This window comes from Apium graveolens, chromosome 3 (assembly GCF_009905375.1).
Source record: "Apium graveolens cultivar Ventura chromosome 3, ASM990537v1, whole genome shotgun sequence".
In the NCBI taxonomy this organism is placed as follows: Eukaryota; Viridiplantae; Streptophyta; class Magnoliopsida; order Apiales; family Apiaceae; genus Apium; species Apium graveolens.
In genome coordinates this window covers 105,602,042-105,618,478 of record NC_133649.1, presented here as the reverse complement: position 1 = coordinate 105,618,478, position 16,437 = coordinate 105,602,042, and the positions used below count along the sequence as shown (strand labels likewise).

General features: G+C 39.2%; 1 non-coding gene and 1 pseudogene across 1 annotated transcript; one reads left to right on the top strand and one right to left on the bottom strand.

Annotated features, from left to right (window-relative positions):
* The window catches only part of LOC141714506 (uncharacterized), a 185,792-nt pseudogene extending 175,237 nt beyond the window's left edge, over window positions 1–10,555 (bottom strand).
* Window positions 7,019–7,125, top strand: LOC141716033 (small nucleolar RNA R71). Its single transcript, XR_012572767.1, has one exon. It is a non-coding gene; the product is annotated as a small nucleolar RNA R71 (small nucleolar RNA).
* Window positions 10,556–16,437: the final 5,882 nt, after the last annotated feature.

Here is a 16,437-nt window from a genome sequence, read left to right as displayed (position 1 = left end):
CTACTTAATTAACCACTTAACTAACACTTCAATTTATCAATAATAAAACACTCATGAGATCACAACTTCATTATTACTTCCTTCTATAGCCATAGTTATTACCTTTAGCATGTGACAGTGATGATATTAATCGAATAACACGAAACTGATAAAAGCCAACTTTCATTGTACTAATACCATTCTACCAAACATCCACAATTAAGATAGAAGTTGAATAGTCATCAATTATGTTGAGTTCCTATATGTCTACAGAAATTGACAACACGACGATTTAAGCACAAGTTATTCCTTTTGATTACATAGGGCAAATAAAACTGTTAGAGTTACCCACTAATCATGCACAATGTACATGAACCTATGCTAGCATGGCAAGTTCTAAATCTCAAGATCCACCGTCGCTTCACAAAAGATTAACACCCTATCTTATATGTTCGCGACGCACATAAGACGAATACGCACAACCAATACTAGATATCATGCAATCATCACATACTAAAGTATTAAACAATTAACTAAAGAATTCCATAATAAATCCATTGCAACCCCATGATCACGATTAGCCCATAATAGAACTTATCGCCATCATGGGTTCATATGAAATCATGATAACAAACACAAGATAATAACAACTAAACTGATTATATTAAAACAGAGTACGTCACAAGAGTAAATAAGTCAAAGCAAGAAAACTAGCATCCAACGTTACAACGAAACAAGAATCACAAGAATATATGCTTCCTCTTCGTTGCTGTGTGCTAAATCGGTCTTCTTCCTTATCTCCTTCGCTTCTTGCAAAACACAATCTAAAACATAATCTCCTCTTAATACTCTGTGAAAAACGTCTCAAATCTACTTATATAATAGTCCCATAAAACTCAGATTACATAGAAGTTGGAAGCCAAACAGAAGTAGAAGTCTAAAATAATATATCTTTTTCCCCGACCCTGCGCGGCCGCTCAGCATTTCTGCGCGGGCGCGCAGGGCTGCTGCGCGGCCGCTCAGCATTGCTGCGCGGGCGCGCAGGACCCTACTGGAAAATTTCCAGGTTTGCTCCGTTTCTTCGCCGTAATCTACCCGTTCTTTTCCTCTCGCAATGGTGAACACATGCCAAAGCTTATTCTTGATGATTCCTCCTCCGAAATGCAACTAATACCCTGAAATGCATAAACACTAGAAAAACGCATCAAATACACAAAATACTTGATTTCAAGACACCAATTTAAGCCATTTTAAGACGTTCTAAGTGGTATAAAATGCCCCTTATCAAGGCATTCCATGCACGGGCATACCTATTCATCGCAATCGCTGGAAAAGAACGATACTCGTTAGAACTAGTCTTGAACCTCCATACCGTGCCCGGCTGACAGAGAGTAGCACAAATCAAATCCAAATCAAAGTCTTCGGGGGTCCTCTCATTCCAATTCTCCTATGTGGGCTTCCGCTGTCGCTGTCCAATCACACGGTGAATCGCCTCAGGATGATAATCCACAGTAAGCCCACGAACAACAGTAAACCCATTCTTTTCAGCCTTTGCATTCGTATAAAACTCGTGAACCACGCTCATCGGAACCGTCTCTGACGACTCACAAAAAGAAATCCACCCCTTTTCAGCAATCATCGGCAATAACTCACAATCCCTCCCCGATGGTAAGAATCCCCTCTCCTTCAAAATCGGATTAGCCAGAAGCCTAGTATACTCCTCCTCAGAAGTCCTATCAAACAAACGAGGTCTCGCAGCAGTTCCCCTCGAAGAATCAGCAGTAGGAACGGTGCTGCTGCTATCAATAATTCGGAATCTCTTAGGTGCCATTGAAACTGAGAAAAAGTGTTTAAGAGTTGTGTTTTGAGTGTAGGAGAGAGTTTTGAAGTTGAAAGTATATGGGAGTGTATATGGAGGAGTTGTGTATATATATGGTAAGAATTAGGGTTAAAAATTGAGTAGGAGTGGGGTTTATGGGAGATAAAACGTGGGTTGTGGGAAAAGAAATCGTGGGTTTTTATTTGGTTTTGGTTTTTTTCTGATTTTTTGGAATTTTTTTACAAGGAAAAAAGAATCTGGCAGACGGGTCCTGAGCAGCCGCCCAGCATCGTGAGCGGCCGACCAGCAAAGCTGAGCGGGCGCCCAGAGGGTCCCTGGAAAAAAATTTTCTTGCCCAAATTTTTCTGATTTTTTTGTGGTTTTGGATAGGTTACTAACTTCTAAGGGTTCCTATAGTAACAAATCTTGGGTTGCCTCCCAAGAAGCGCTTCTTTTACGTCATTAGCTTGACGTAGAGTACTTTGATCAAGTTGACAATAAAATAATACTAACCACTTCCCGGTTTGCCATGTCCCCATAGTAATGCTTCAAATGTTGACCATTAACCTTGAATGCTTGGCCCGGATCATTCTCAAAAGTCTCCACCGCTCCATGTGGAAATACAGTTTTGACAATAAAAGGTCCAGACCACCTTGATTTCAACTTTCAAAGAAAAAATCGGAGACGAGAGTTGAATAAAATAACTTATTGCCCCAGCACGAATGACTTAGGGGATAGCGTCCTGTCGTGCCATCTTTTCACTTTTTCCTTGTACATTTTGTTGTTCTCGTATGCTTGAAGTCGAAATTCATCAAGTTCATTTAACTGAAGCATTCACTTCTTCCCAGCTGCATCTAGATCAAGGTTCAACTTCTTCAACGCCCAATAAGCCTTATGCTCAAGCTCCGCAGGTAAACGACATCCCTTACCATAAACAAGTTAAAACGGGGACATCCCAAGTGGAGTCTTGTATGCTGTTCTGTAAGCCCAAACAGCTTCATCGAGCTTTAAAGACCAATCCTTCCTTGACGGACAAACAACTTTATCTAGAATGCGCTTGATATCTCTATCAGACACTTCAGCTTGACCATTCATTTGTGGATGATAGGCAGTAGCAACACGATGATTCACATTGTAGCGCTGCATCATAAAAGTGAACTTACGATTACAGAAGTGCGACCCTTCATCACTTATGATTACTCGTGGCATTCCAAACCTTGTAAAAATATGCTTATGAAGAAAATTCAACACTACCTTTGCATCATTCGTCAGTAGAGCCTTGACTTCTACCCATTTTGAAACATAATCGACTGCCAGCAAGATGTACTGATTATTGCAGGACGAGATAAATGGTCCCATGAAATCGATTCCCCAAACATCAAAGACCTCAACTTCAAGCATCACATTTAACAGCATCTCATCCTTCCTCGTAAGATTCCCCACTCTTTGGCAACGAACACACCTTAAAACGAACTGATGTGCACCTTTAAACAAAGTAGGCCAGAAAAAACCTACTTGCAGAATACGAGCTGTTGTCTTTTCACCACCATAATATCCACCATAAAATGTGGAATGGAAGTCTCGTAATATCCCCTCCGTCTCACATAATGGGATACATCTCCTGATGATCTGGTCAGCTCCTTGTCTAAACAAATATGGTTCATCCCACATGTACCACTTCACCTCATGTAGAAATTCTTCTTTTGAGCCACATTCATATTAGGAGGCATTATATTGCTGACAAGATAGTTCACAATATCTGCAAACCATGGCTCTTCCTCCTGAACTGCGAACAACTGCTCATCCGGAAAAGATTCGTTGTTCAATGTCTTATCATGTGAAGTAGAATCGGGATTCTCCAATCTAGAGAGATGGTCAGCTACTTGATTCTCAATACCTTTTTGATCCTTGATCTCTAACTCAAATTCATGTAGCAAGAGCACCCAACGAATAAGTCTTGGCTTCGAATCCTTCTTTGAGACCAAATAGTGAATGGCAGCATGATCAGTGAATACTGTCACCTTTGTCCCAAGCAGATAAGATCAAAAAATTTCAAAACCAAAGACTATAGCCAAGAGCTCCTTCTCAGTAGTGGTGTAGTTCATTTGAGCTCCGTTTAGAGTCTTACTAGCATACTAGACCACATGAAAAAAGATTATTCTTGCGTTGCCCAAGAACTGCTCCCACCACATAATCACTCGCATCACACATCATCTCAAAAGGCTCTGTCCAATCAGGTGTCGTAATAACTGGTGCAGTTACCAAATTCTTCTTGAGAGTCTCGAATGCTGCCAAGAATTCATCATCAAATTTGAAAGGCACATCTTTCCCGAGCAAGTTGCACAATGGCTTAGATATCTTCGAGAAGTCCTTGATGAAACGCCTATAAAAACCCGCATGACCAAGAAAACTACGGATTCCTTTCACAGAAATAAGTGGTGGAAGATTTTCAATAACTCCCACCTTGGCTTTGTCCACCTCTAGACCCTTGCTAGAGACCTTATGCCTAAGAATTATGCCTTCACGCACCATAAAGTGACATTTTTCCCAATTGAGCACCAAATTAATTTCCACACACCTTTTGAGCACCGAACGAAGATTATTCAAACATTCATCATACGAATTTCCAAAGACGGAGAAGTCGTCCATGAACACTTCGACATTATTTCCAATCATATCAGAGAATATAGCCTTCATACATTTCTGAAAAGTGGTCGGTGCACCACATAAGCCAAATGATACTCTGCGAAAAGCAAACGTGCCGAATGGACAAGTGAAGGTAGTCTTTTCTTGATCTTCTGGTGCAATGCAAATCTGATTATACCCCGAGTAGCCATCCAGAAGACAATAATACTTATGACCAGCCAACCTGTCAAGCATCTGATCAATAAATGGAAGAGGGAAGTGATCCTTTCTCGTGGCTTTGTTCAACTTTCTGTAATCCATTCATACCCTCCATCCTGTGACTGTTCGAGTGAGGATGAGCTCGTTCTTCTCATTTGCTACCACAGTAATATCTCCTTTCTTAGGTACACATTGCACGGAGCTCACCCAAGAACTGTCTGAAATAGGATATATGATTCCTGCATCCAGCACTTCAGAATTTCTTTCTTCACCACTTCTTTCATGATAGGATTAAGTTATCATTGTTGCTCAACATTCGGCTTACTACCTTCCTCTAGAAGAATTTTATGCATGCAGTACGAAGGGATGATCCCCTTGATATCTGCTATAGTCCATCCGATAGCCGATTTGAATTCTCTTAAGATCCTCAAGAGCTTGTCCTCCTCACTACCTGAAAGGTCAGATGCAATAATAACATGTAAAGTAGATGCATCACCTAAAAAGGCATAACTCAAGTGTTCAGTCAATGGTTTAAGCTCCAAAGTAGGTGCTTCCTCAATAGATGGTTTGAGCTTTCCTTCAGCATTCTTAAGATCAGAAGTACCAAGAGATTCAAATGGCATGTCTAGCTTTCGCCTCCAAGGAGAAGCATTTAGATATTGTAGTTGCTCATTGCCATCCTCATCATCACTGTCAAACTTCCCCACTAAGGCCTTTTCTAAGGTATCAGACATTAGCATATGATCAAGTTCTGAAGTGACCGCAGAATCAATCAAATCCACCTTTAAACACTCCTCATCTTCTGTAGGGAATTTCATCGCTTTGAATATATTGAATGTCATATCCTGATCCTGCACCCTCATAGTAAGTTCACCTTTCTACACATCTATCAAGGTACGACCTGTAGCCAAGAAAGGTCTTCCCAAGATTATGAGAATCTTCTTATCTTCCTCGAAATCCAAAATGACAATGTCTGCAGGGAAGAAGAGCTTATCCACCTTTACTAACACGTCTTCCACTATGCCTCGTGGGTATGTAATAGAACGATCAGCCAATTGTAAAGACATGTAGGTGGGCTTTGGATCAGGAAAATTCAACTTTTTTAAGATAGACAATGGCATCAGATTGATGCTTGCTCCCAAATTGCACAGGCATTTGTCGAAAGACAACTTGCCAATGGTGCAAGGAATGATGAAGCTACCTGGATCTTTAAGCTTTTGAGGTAGTTTTTATTACAGCACAGCACTGCACTCTTCCGTTAAAGCAACGGTCTTGAGGTCATCCAGTTTCACCTTCCTTGAAAGAATACTCTTCATGAATTTTGCATAACTACGCATTTGCTCCAGAGCCTCAGCGAAAGGTATGTTGATGTGAAGTTTCTTAAACACCTCCAGAAACTTACCGAACTGCTTATCCAGCTTTTGTTGTTGCAATCTCTTAGGGAAATGTGGTGGAGGATAGAGCTCTTTCTCCCCTGTATTACCCTCAGGCAGAGTGTGTTCAACAGTAGTCTTCCTTGGTTTCACCGCTTTCTCCTTTTGCTTCTCTTCTTCAACAACAACTTCAGCTTCTCCGTCTTTCGCTTTTTCAGCATCAACAACTTTTCCAGACCTTAAGGTAATAGCTTTAACTTTCTCTTTAGCTTCCTTCCTGCCTAGCACTTCAGTATTGCTGGGAAGTGTGCCAGGTTGATGATTGAGCATTGCATCGGCTATTTGACCGATTTGATTTTCCAAGGTCTTGATAGAAATAGCCTGACTTTTGCACAACAGCTTGAGCTCCTCGAAATCAACATTAGAAGGTGGAGCAGCACCTTCTTGTTGAGGATATGATTGCCTTTGAGCATAATGTTATGGTTGCTGGAATCCAGGTGGATTAAACTGTTTACTCACGCCTTGCTGATATGGTTGCTGAATAGCATTCTGAGTATTTCTCCAGCTGAAATTGGGATGATTTCTGTTGTTAGGATGATAGGTAGCTAGCACAGGCTGCTGCGATCGCTGATAATTGTTCACATACTGAACAGATTCATTCACAAGAGAACACTAATCCGTAGCATGAGAACCTACACAAAGCTTACAGACCATAGCTATCTGATTGACTCCATAGGTGGCTAAAGAATCGACCTTCAAAGACAGCGCTTGGAGCTGCGCTGCAATAGCTGTAGCTGCATCAACTTCCAGAATACCTGCTACCTTCCAAGGCATCATCCTTTGAGTTGGGTTTTGATGCTCATTTGTAGCCATAGTTTCAATAAGATTATACGCCTCAGTATAGATTTTGGCCCACAAGGCGCCTACAGCTGCTGCATCGAGCATTGGCCGAGATTGGGCCCCCAAACCATTATAGAAACCAGTGATCACCATCCAGTCAGGCATACCATGATGTGGATACTTTCTCAACATCTCCTTGTAGCGCTCCCAAGCTTCGCACATAGATTCAGTTGGTTGTTGTGCAAACTGAGTAAGAGCACTCCTCATAGCTGCAGTCTTCGCCATTGGATAGAACTTCACTAGAAACTTATGCGCAAGATCTTGCCAAGTAGTGATGGACCCAGCTGGTTCAGAATGTAACCAGTCCTTAGCTTTATCCCTCAGAGAGAATGGGAAAAGCCTCAGCTTGATAGTCTCATCAGTCACATCATTATATTTGAAAGTACTACAGATCTAGACAAAATTCCTGATGTGCATGTTGGGGTCTTCAGTCGCAGCACCTCCAAAAGAAACAGAATTCTGCACCATCTGAAAAGTGCCCGACTTGATTTCAAAAGTTTAGCCTGAATAGCCGGATGAAGGATGCTTGATTGAATATCATCAAATTTAGGCCGAGAAAAGTCCATAAGAGCTGGATCTGCCAAAACTATACGATCACCCATGATTATTGGTTCTTTCTGCTCACTCTCTTTATCCGAATCTTCAAAATCTATCTTCTCCGGAATATCAAGAACTGAGTCTGTCTCCTCATCCGTATCTAAAGTCCTCTTACGACTACGAGAACGTGTTTGCGTAAACGCTCGCTAAAGTACCTGAAACACAACCAGAAATAATAAGTAACACATCTTAATCAATGAGTCCTAATGACCACTGATGGTAAGTACATAAACTAAACAAATACGCCGAGTCCCCAGCAACGGCGCCAAAAACTTGTTAAGCACAAAACACGCGCTAATAATTCATGCAAGTATACGCGTTCGCAAGTAATATAGAATAATTTCTAGTTCGTTCCCACAGAGACTCGGACTAATTATGTTCAATTATCACTTACTCACCAATGTATGATTACTTCTCAATGTTAAGACAATAACACGTAGATTTGATTAACTAATTATTAACTATAATTAACTACGAGAATTAAGCACTTAATTGACACTTGAATTAACAATATTAAACACACATGAGATCATAACTTCATTACTACTTCCTTCAATAGTTATTGTTATTACCCTTAGCATGTAACGGTGATGATATTAATCGAACAACACGAAACTGATAAAAGCCAACTTTCATTGTACCAATACCATTCTACCAAACATCCACAATTAAGATAGAAGTTGAATAGGCATCAATTATGTTGAGACCCTATATGTCTACAGAATTTGACAATATAACGATTTAAGCACAAGTTATTCCTTTTGATTATACAGGGCAAGTAAAACGGTTAGAGTTACCCACTAATCATGCATACACATACATGAACCTATGCTAGCATGGCAAGTTCTAAACCTCAAGATCCACCGTCGCTTCACAAGAGATTAACTCCCTATCTTATATGTTCGCGACGCACATAAGACAAATAAGCGCAACCTATAGTAGATATCATACAATCATCATACACTAAGATATTAAACAACTAACTAAAGAATTCCATAGTAAATCCGTTACGACCCCATGATCACGATTAGCCCATGATAGAACTCATCGTCACCATGGGTTCATATGAAAACATGATAATAACACACAAGATAAACTAATAAAAATACTTATTAAAACCAGAGTACGTCACAAGAGTAATAAGGTTCAAAGTAAAGAAAACTAGCATCCACTGATACAACGAATAAAAGAATCACAAGAAAATGTATGCTTCCTCTTCTTCGTTGCGATGTGCTAAAATGGTCTTCTTCTTTCTCTCCTTGCTCCTTGATTGATACCATGATTTATATGTAAAATGTCTCTGAAAACTACTTATATAGAAGCCCCACAAGACCCAGCCATCTCAGAAGTCAGAAGTCCAACAGAATCAGGAGTCTAAAAATCAGTATTTTAATTTACGCCCCTGAGCGGCCGCCCAGCAATCCTGAGCGGGCGCCCAGCTTCCTGAGCGGCCGCCCAGCCAGGCTGAGCGGGCGCACAGCATCTTACTGGAAAAAACTTTATTCTGCTCCCGCTTTCTGTTGTGTTCTGCTCCTAACTTTCCACTTGCAATGCCAAGCACTCCCCTAGGCTTATTCCTAATGAAATATCCCCATAAACGCAAGTTATACCCTGAAATGCACAAACACTAGAAAAACGCATCAAATACACAAAATACTTGATTTCAAGACATCAATTCAAGCCATTATAAGACGTTCTAAGTGGTATAAAATGCCACTTATCAATGGCGCGCCGGTGCTAGGATAGCACGCGATCGCACTGGGTCCCTGGTGCTGAAAAATAATAAAAGCATAAAATCAGGAATTTGAAGACAAAATCAATTCCTACCCGATTTTTACTCTCCCACATCCCATATTTCCCTCTCCAAATCAATTTCCATCACCCCATTATTCCCATAATCAATTTCCACTTCCTTTTCATAACTAATTCTCTCCAAATTCCTATATATACACACACTTATACATAAACTTCTCCATCACTTCTCAAATTCTCAAACACAAATCTCTCTTACACACTTATCTTTTCTCTCAACTTATTCAATCTCAATGGCACCCAAAAGACAACGAACCCAAGTTAGTAACACCACTGATTCTTCGAGTGTGGGTGGTGTGAGGCCCAGGTTTTTAACTCCCGAGGTCGAGGCAGAGTATGCGAGGCTGCTTTCGAAGCCTATAACCAAGGAGCGAGGTTTTCTGCCATCGGGGAGGGATGGTAAGTTATTGGAGATGATCTTGAAGATGGGCTGGCTTGCTTTTTGCGAGACACCTGCTACTGTGCCCATGAGTGTGGTTCACAAGTTCTACGCGAATGCAAAGGCGCAAAAGAATGGTTTTACTGTGGTGAGGGGGATGACGGTGGACTATAGTGCTGAGCAGCCCGAGAGGAGGGTGATTGAGCAGCCCGAGAGGAGGCCAGAGCAGGAGAACTGGAATGAGAAGACGAGGGATGATAATAACTTGGATTTGATTTTTGCTACCATGTGTGTGCCTGAGACTCACTGTAAGTTCAAGAAGGGCACGAACGAGTATGCCACTTTCCTTGTCTCGTGCATGAACAGGTTTGCACGTACATGGAATTCTTTTATATGTGCCAACATCATGCCATCTTTTCACGTACATGATGTTACTGTGGAGCGTGCACATTTTTTTGTGGGGGATTCTTCAGGGAGACTATGTGGATCTCGGGATGGTGATTTATCAGGGTATTCAGATGTTCTTGCGAGGGAGTACTATGAGTTCTATACCCTATACGTCCATTATGACGAAGCTGTGTATGGCGGTTGGAGTTTATTGGCCCACACACGAGCAGCTGAAGCTCCCTAGTTCCCCGATCAATAGTTCGACGCTGTTGAGTATGCAGGAGTGGTACGGTGGGAAGCCCGATCCTAAGAGGCTTGGTTATTCTTATGACCATCTGCCAGGTGGAAGGCCAGCTGATTAGACGTATGCTGGTGGTTCTTCGTAAGCCCGTAGAATAGCTTGGAGAGCTCAGTTGGGTGAAGAGGCCGGTCCATCGCAGCAGCAGCAGCAGCAGCAGGAAGCATAGGGCAGTGCTGGTATGAGTTCAGCGCAGTATAGGCGCTCGATGAGGAGGATGGATGTGATGCATGACATCCATAGTCGGTTTGCACAGGACCTTACCCAGGCATTGGGGACTACATTCAGAGCCATGGAAGTTGACATCCAGTGGCCAGTATTCGGTGAGGATGTTGTGTACCTGCCTCTAGAGACTCCTGACACACCACCCATTGAGGGTGATGACCCTGCTCTGAGTAGATATGCCTGATTCCCTACTATTACCTTCATTGAGGACAATGAATATATTAAGTTTGGGGGTAGTAGTTAAGGATTATATATTATATGAGCCGCATACAGTTTGCATGTTCATGATAGTTTAGTTCATATAGTTGCATATTTTCCATGTAGTAGTTTTTTTATTTTTGTAGTTTCTTTTTATTTTTTGTGTTATAGTTTGTTGCATATAGTTTTATGCATTTGCATTATAACATGATCCCTTAGATGATTTTACCGATTGATTTTTGATATTGATGCTAGTGTAGTGATGTCGTATTTAGTGATGTTAAGTCTTATTGAGTTGATTTGCATGCTAGAGACAATTGTAATTTCACTAATCTTATAGGTGGCTTGAAGGCTAGATCATGGTCATGGTTTGTTTGTTTGTCGAGGTTTAATCACATGTTTATATTTAGAATTTAGGATATTCTCTTAATGATATAATAACATGGATATTTAAAAATTGGAGTAAAAATTTGGATTTCATTGCTAGTTGTTGTGGCTAGGTGTCAAATGGCTAGTAGCCGGCTCATTTTAAATGAGTAGTCTAGTGTTGAACAAGTTGGAGCGAAACGCACTCGTTCAGAAATCATGTGAAAAAAAGAAAAAAATTGTGTTATACATAATTGATCACGAGTGGGCTCTTTAGTACTCGAGTTATTAAGTTCTTAGGGGAATTTGTGCCTAGTGACCTAAGGCTTTTATAGTCTGGGATCTACTAACCTCACGCTCGCTACATGGGTATTATTGTATAAGTCTTTTGTGGACCTCACTCATTGCACGATCAAATAAGCATATTTGTGTTGATTATATGTTAGCAACAAAAGCATGAATCCATGTATAACTCCGACATAAAAATTGAAGTGTTATAAGTCATTTTTAGTTTAACTTTTATTCTATTTATAACCTTGAGATTGCCTTGATAAGTAGTGAGTCATGATTGTTGATCTAGTTGCGATAGTATATCTGTAAGCATTTGCACACACGCACGTTTCTGGCTTGTAAATTGATTTGTAAGATTTAATTGAACTTGTGCGAATATCTGCATTTGTTAAGATGTTGCTTGTCGGTTGGTTAAGTTATTCTATGGGGATCGTTGCATTCATATAGTTTGCATTCATACATTTTTATTTCTTGTTATTTGAGTCTGTTTATGCTTGAGGACAAGCATTGGTTCAAGTTTGGGGCTGTGTTAAGTGGTATTTATATCCACTTAGAATGCTCTATAAAGGCTTGAATTGATGTTTTGTACACAAGTTATTTGTGTTTTTGATATATTTTGTAGTGTTTTTGCATTTCAAGCTTATATCAGGGATTCAGGTGATTTGGCATTGTTTTGATGCTAATTTGGTGTTAGGATGGTGTCTTGAATAAAAGCTAGTGGATCGCCAACTCAAACCAGCCAAGAAAACAAGAAAAAGAAGATTTTCCAGAAGGTCAGCGCGCCCACGTTGTAGTAGCGTGCGCCCACACCGGGATGTATATTTGAAGCGCGGCCGCGCGCAATGTATATTTGAAGCGCGCCCGCGCTGGTGAAGCGCGCGGCCGCGCCAGGTCGGGATCACAAAAACCTGATTCTAATATGATTTTGATCTGTTGGACGTCTAATCTGCATGTGCTGCTATATAAACATAACTTATGATCGTTTTAGATAATAAGACGTACCAGAGCTTAAGGAGAAGGCGTAAGAAGATCGTATAACACAATTCAACCAAGGCGAAAAGGATCTAGTTTATTCTTATGATTCTTTATTTTAAGTTGTAACTTTGGATGCTAGTTTTCTTATTTTATGAAACTATACTCTTGTGTAACGTACTTGGTTTTATTATTTATTCGGTATAAAGACTACGTTTATTATACCATGCTTTCATCGGAACCCACGTTGATGATGAGTCCGATTATGGGCTAATCGTTATCGTGGGGTTCTAGCGGATTTACTTATGGATTTCTTTAGTTAATTTGTTTCGATGTCTTAGTGTGTGGTGATTGTATGATAGCCTAGTATTGGTTGTTCTTATTCATCTTATGAGCATCGCGAACTCATAAGATAGTGTGTTAATCTCTAATGAAGTGAAAGTGAATTTAGGGGTTTAGAACTTGCCATGCTAGCATAGGTTCATATAATTGTTATGCATGATTCGTAGGTAATTTTAACCATCTTACTTGCCCTATATAATCATGATAGATAACTTGTGCATTAAACCGTTATGTTGTCAAATTCTATAGACATATAGGGTCTCAATATAATTGGTTTCTATTCAGCTTCTATCTCTTTTGTGGATGTCTGGTAGTATGGTATTCGCACAATAAAAGTTGGCGTTTATCAATTTCGTGTTATCTGATTAGTATCATCACCATTGCATGCTAAGGTTAAGAATAAAGAGGATATTGAATAAAGTAGTTATGAAGTTAGAATCCCATGTTTGTGTTATATAGTGATCAATCATTTTTAATCTCTTAGTTAATGTTCTTTAGTATAATCTCTTAGTTAATCGTAGTTATAAACAATCTTAATTTGTTAATCGTATTAGCATTCAATAATAACCATACCATTGTTGCATAAGTGCATTGATTGAAATTAAGCTAACCAGTCTCTGTGGGAACGAACTAGAAATAATTTTATATTACTTGTGATCGCGTATACTTGCGTGAATATTAGCGCGTGTTTTCATCCTTACAATACCGAAGCTAATCCAGGCAAGAGGGAAGTCAAGGAGCAGTTGAAGGCAATCACATTGAGGTCTGGAAGGGTCACGAGCCCCCAAATTCAGTAAGATGAAGATTCTGAAGATTCTGTTCAGAATGCAGGTGCATCTGCACCTTTTCCAATTCCAGAAAATGAGATTGTAGCTGAAAAAGTGGTACAAAAGTGTAACACCCCCAAATCCGGGGTCGGGGATCCGGGTTGTCACGAGTTCCATTTCCCTTAATAACACCCAATCTTAATAAATAATCAACTACTCTATACTGTGACCCCACAATAAACACACACACCACAAGTTATAGTCTCAGAGATGAATATCCAAAAATAATCACAAGTCGTTTTATTCCACAATTATATGCCAATACACCTTAAACAGGTTTCTGAATAAATTTACATTTCTTTGCCATTATTACAATTCATAAATATACATAATCTGATACATCAAAAGTTGAAAGCCTAGCCTATTGGTAGTTCCTACCTCAGCTACAACGACATCAACGCCTATAGGAAACTGCGGAACGTTTCCTATCCGCTCGCGAATTGGGAGCTTGGTCCTGTTCATCTTGTCTATCTGATGTTGTGTGATGAAAGAAGAAAGCAAGGGTGAGCGGCAAGCCCACCAAAATAATATGTATAATGATTAACAATATATGAGCCTTCTCATAGTACTCATGAAGGTCTTGGTCAAAAGAAATGAACCAAGATGATATCTTAATGCGATGAAGTCGCAAAATATTCAGTATATATATACATATATACTTTTCAAAATATTGGAAGTCCTCTTCCATGCATAATACACACAGAGTTCCAGTGTATAACTGTATAAAAATATCGTTGCAAGGTGATCTCATATATCTAACCTTGTCTCAACGTTTTTCTGAAAATCTTTGTCATGCATAAGATAATCATTTACTAGATATAAGTTTAAAAGATGAAGTTACAAGATACTCCAATATACTTATATCTTTTCCAAATACTACTTGAACTACCACCATTCAAGTTATAATTTGTTTCCAAAGTTCATCACATAGATGAGATTACAAGACCAGATTTGAATAGATTAAATCTTTAAAATATCATCAAAATAAAATGAAGTTACGAGATACTTCATTTGATGCAAACATCATTTTGAAAACTTGACCCTGCCAACACTCAACAATCGCCCAACCGTAGCCTTTCTATCGAAGTGCTCTGGGTAGTGTTGCAGAAATATCCAATTGGATGATGAACTCATTACGGGAGTTTGCCGCGCCAGGAAGACCACTTACGATGATCAGTCGTAGTAGTGCAACCCCACCATTTTCTACATGTAGAGGAGAACCTGTCGGATTTACTTGTCAACCGAACACTGAACTCCTAAGGAATGGACCGTCTTAGCGGAACTTCCAGGCCATTTGGGCCAATATAATAAGGCTGGGCCGGCGCCACTCGACCACTTACGCCACTCCTAGTTCAGATGAAATCCATGACTCTGAAACATAAAGCTCGTTTCCCCTTTCCCTAAGTAGAAACTTGTTGATACGGCTCCACCAAGAAGTCGTATCTAGTTGGAAAGGAGAACTCACCGATATTTCCCAGGCGATGCTTGTTAATGGATTAACTTGTTCCAAGAATTTTACTTCCCGAGTGTTGGGTAAGTAATCGATTCATTTAACAAAACAGCAACCTTGTTGCGAATATAAAACACACTACAGAGCCGGATCCCTCAGGTTTTGAGCGAGTATTTAAATCCCCTTCGAAAGGAGGATCTTAAATATAAAAATGAGTTTTGGGATCCGCTCTAACTTTTAAAAATCATTTTGAAGACTTGAAAACACTTTATAGAGTGTTTGGAGTAAAGCTGATTTAATGAAGTAAATCAGTCCCCAGAATATTTAGAAAATGACTGAATATTATTATTTAAATAATATTCCCATAAAGAATAATCTTTATAAAAATAATTGAAGTAGAAGTATTACAACTTATACTTGAAATGGATATCAAATAACCAAAGATATACTTATATGAAAGTACTATCTTTATTTGAATAATCGAAAATAAGTTTGATTATTGACACCTTATTCTTTAATAAAATAAAGAATATATCTCAGCAAATAATCGGAGTCATAGATCCTCAAATGAATATTCAAATAATATTCATTAAATAATATAAACTGAGTCATAAGCCCTCGAATGAATATTCAAATAATATTTAGATAATAAAATAAAAGGAGTCATAAGTCCTCGAATGAATATTCAAAATAATATTCATTTAATATAAAGGAGTCATACGCCTTCGAATAATATTCGAAATAATATTCAATAATAAAATAAAGCTAAAGTTATCGAATAAGCCTTATTCGATTAATAGTTTTGAAAACTATGACCATATATATATATATATATAAGTATATATATATATATATCCATATATACAAAACCTACTCGGGATCCTCGACTCCCGGTTTTAGAAAATATTTTCACCTTTGGGTCCCTATACTAAGGGTATATGCAAATTACCGCTATCCTCTAGCATAGGTATTATCAACTGAATCAATTGAATCAACAGATATATATCAAGATTACGAAACAGACATGCATATATACCATATCAGCATGCTCCAATATATCACAAAATTTGCTAATAACAATCATGCACTTATCACAAGATAATGCATATACATATATTTACATCACAACAACAGTATAACGGGTAGAAAACTTGCCTGAGTGACTGGGGGTTACGAATGGCTCGGGACGAGTCTGGTAACCTATAAACAACAAGTAAGTTGGAATTAAACCAAAGTCACTTGTAAATCTATACTTTAACTAACTTAGACTCTAACGCTTGTTTTGCGCTTACTGATTCTCTTAAGTCACTCGAGTACCCTCGGCTCCACCATTTTTAATAATTTAACCTTTACGAGTTTTAAGGCGATTCCTTCGCGA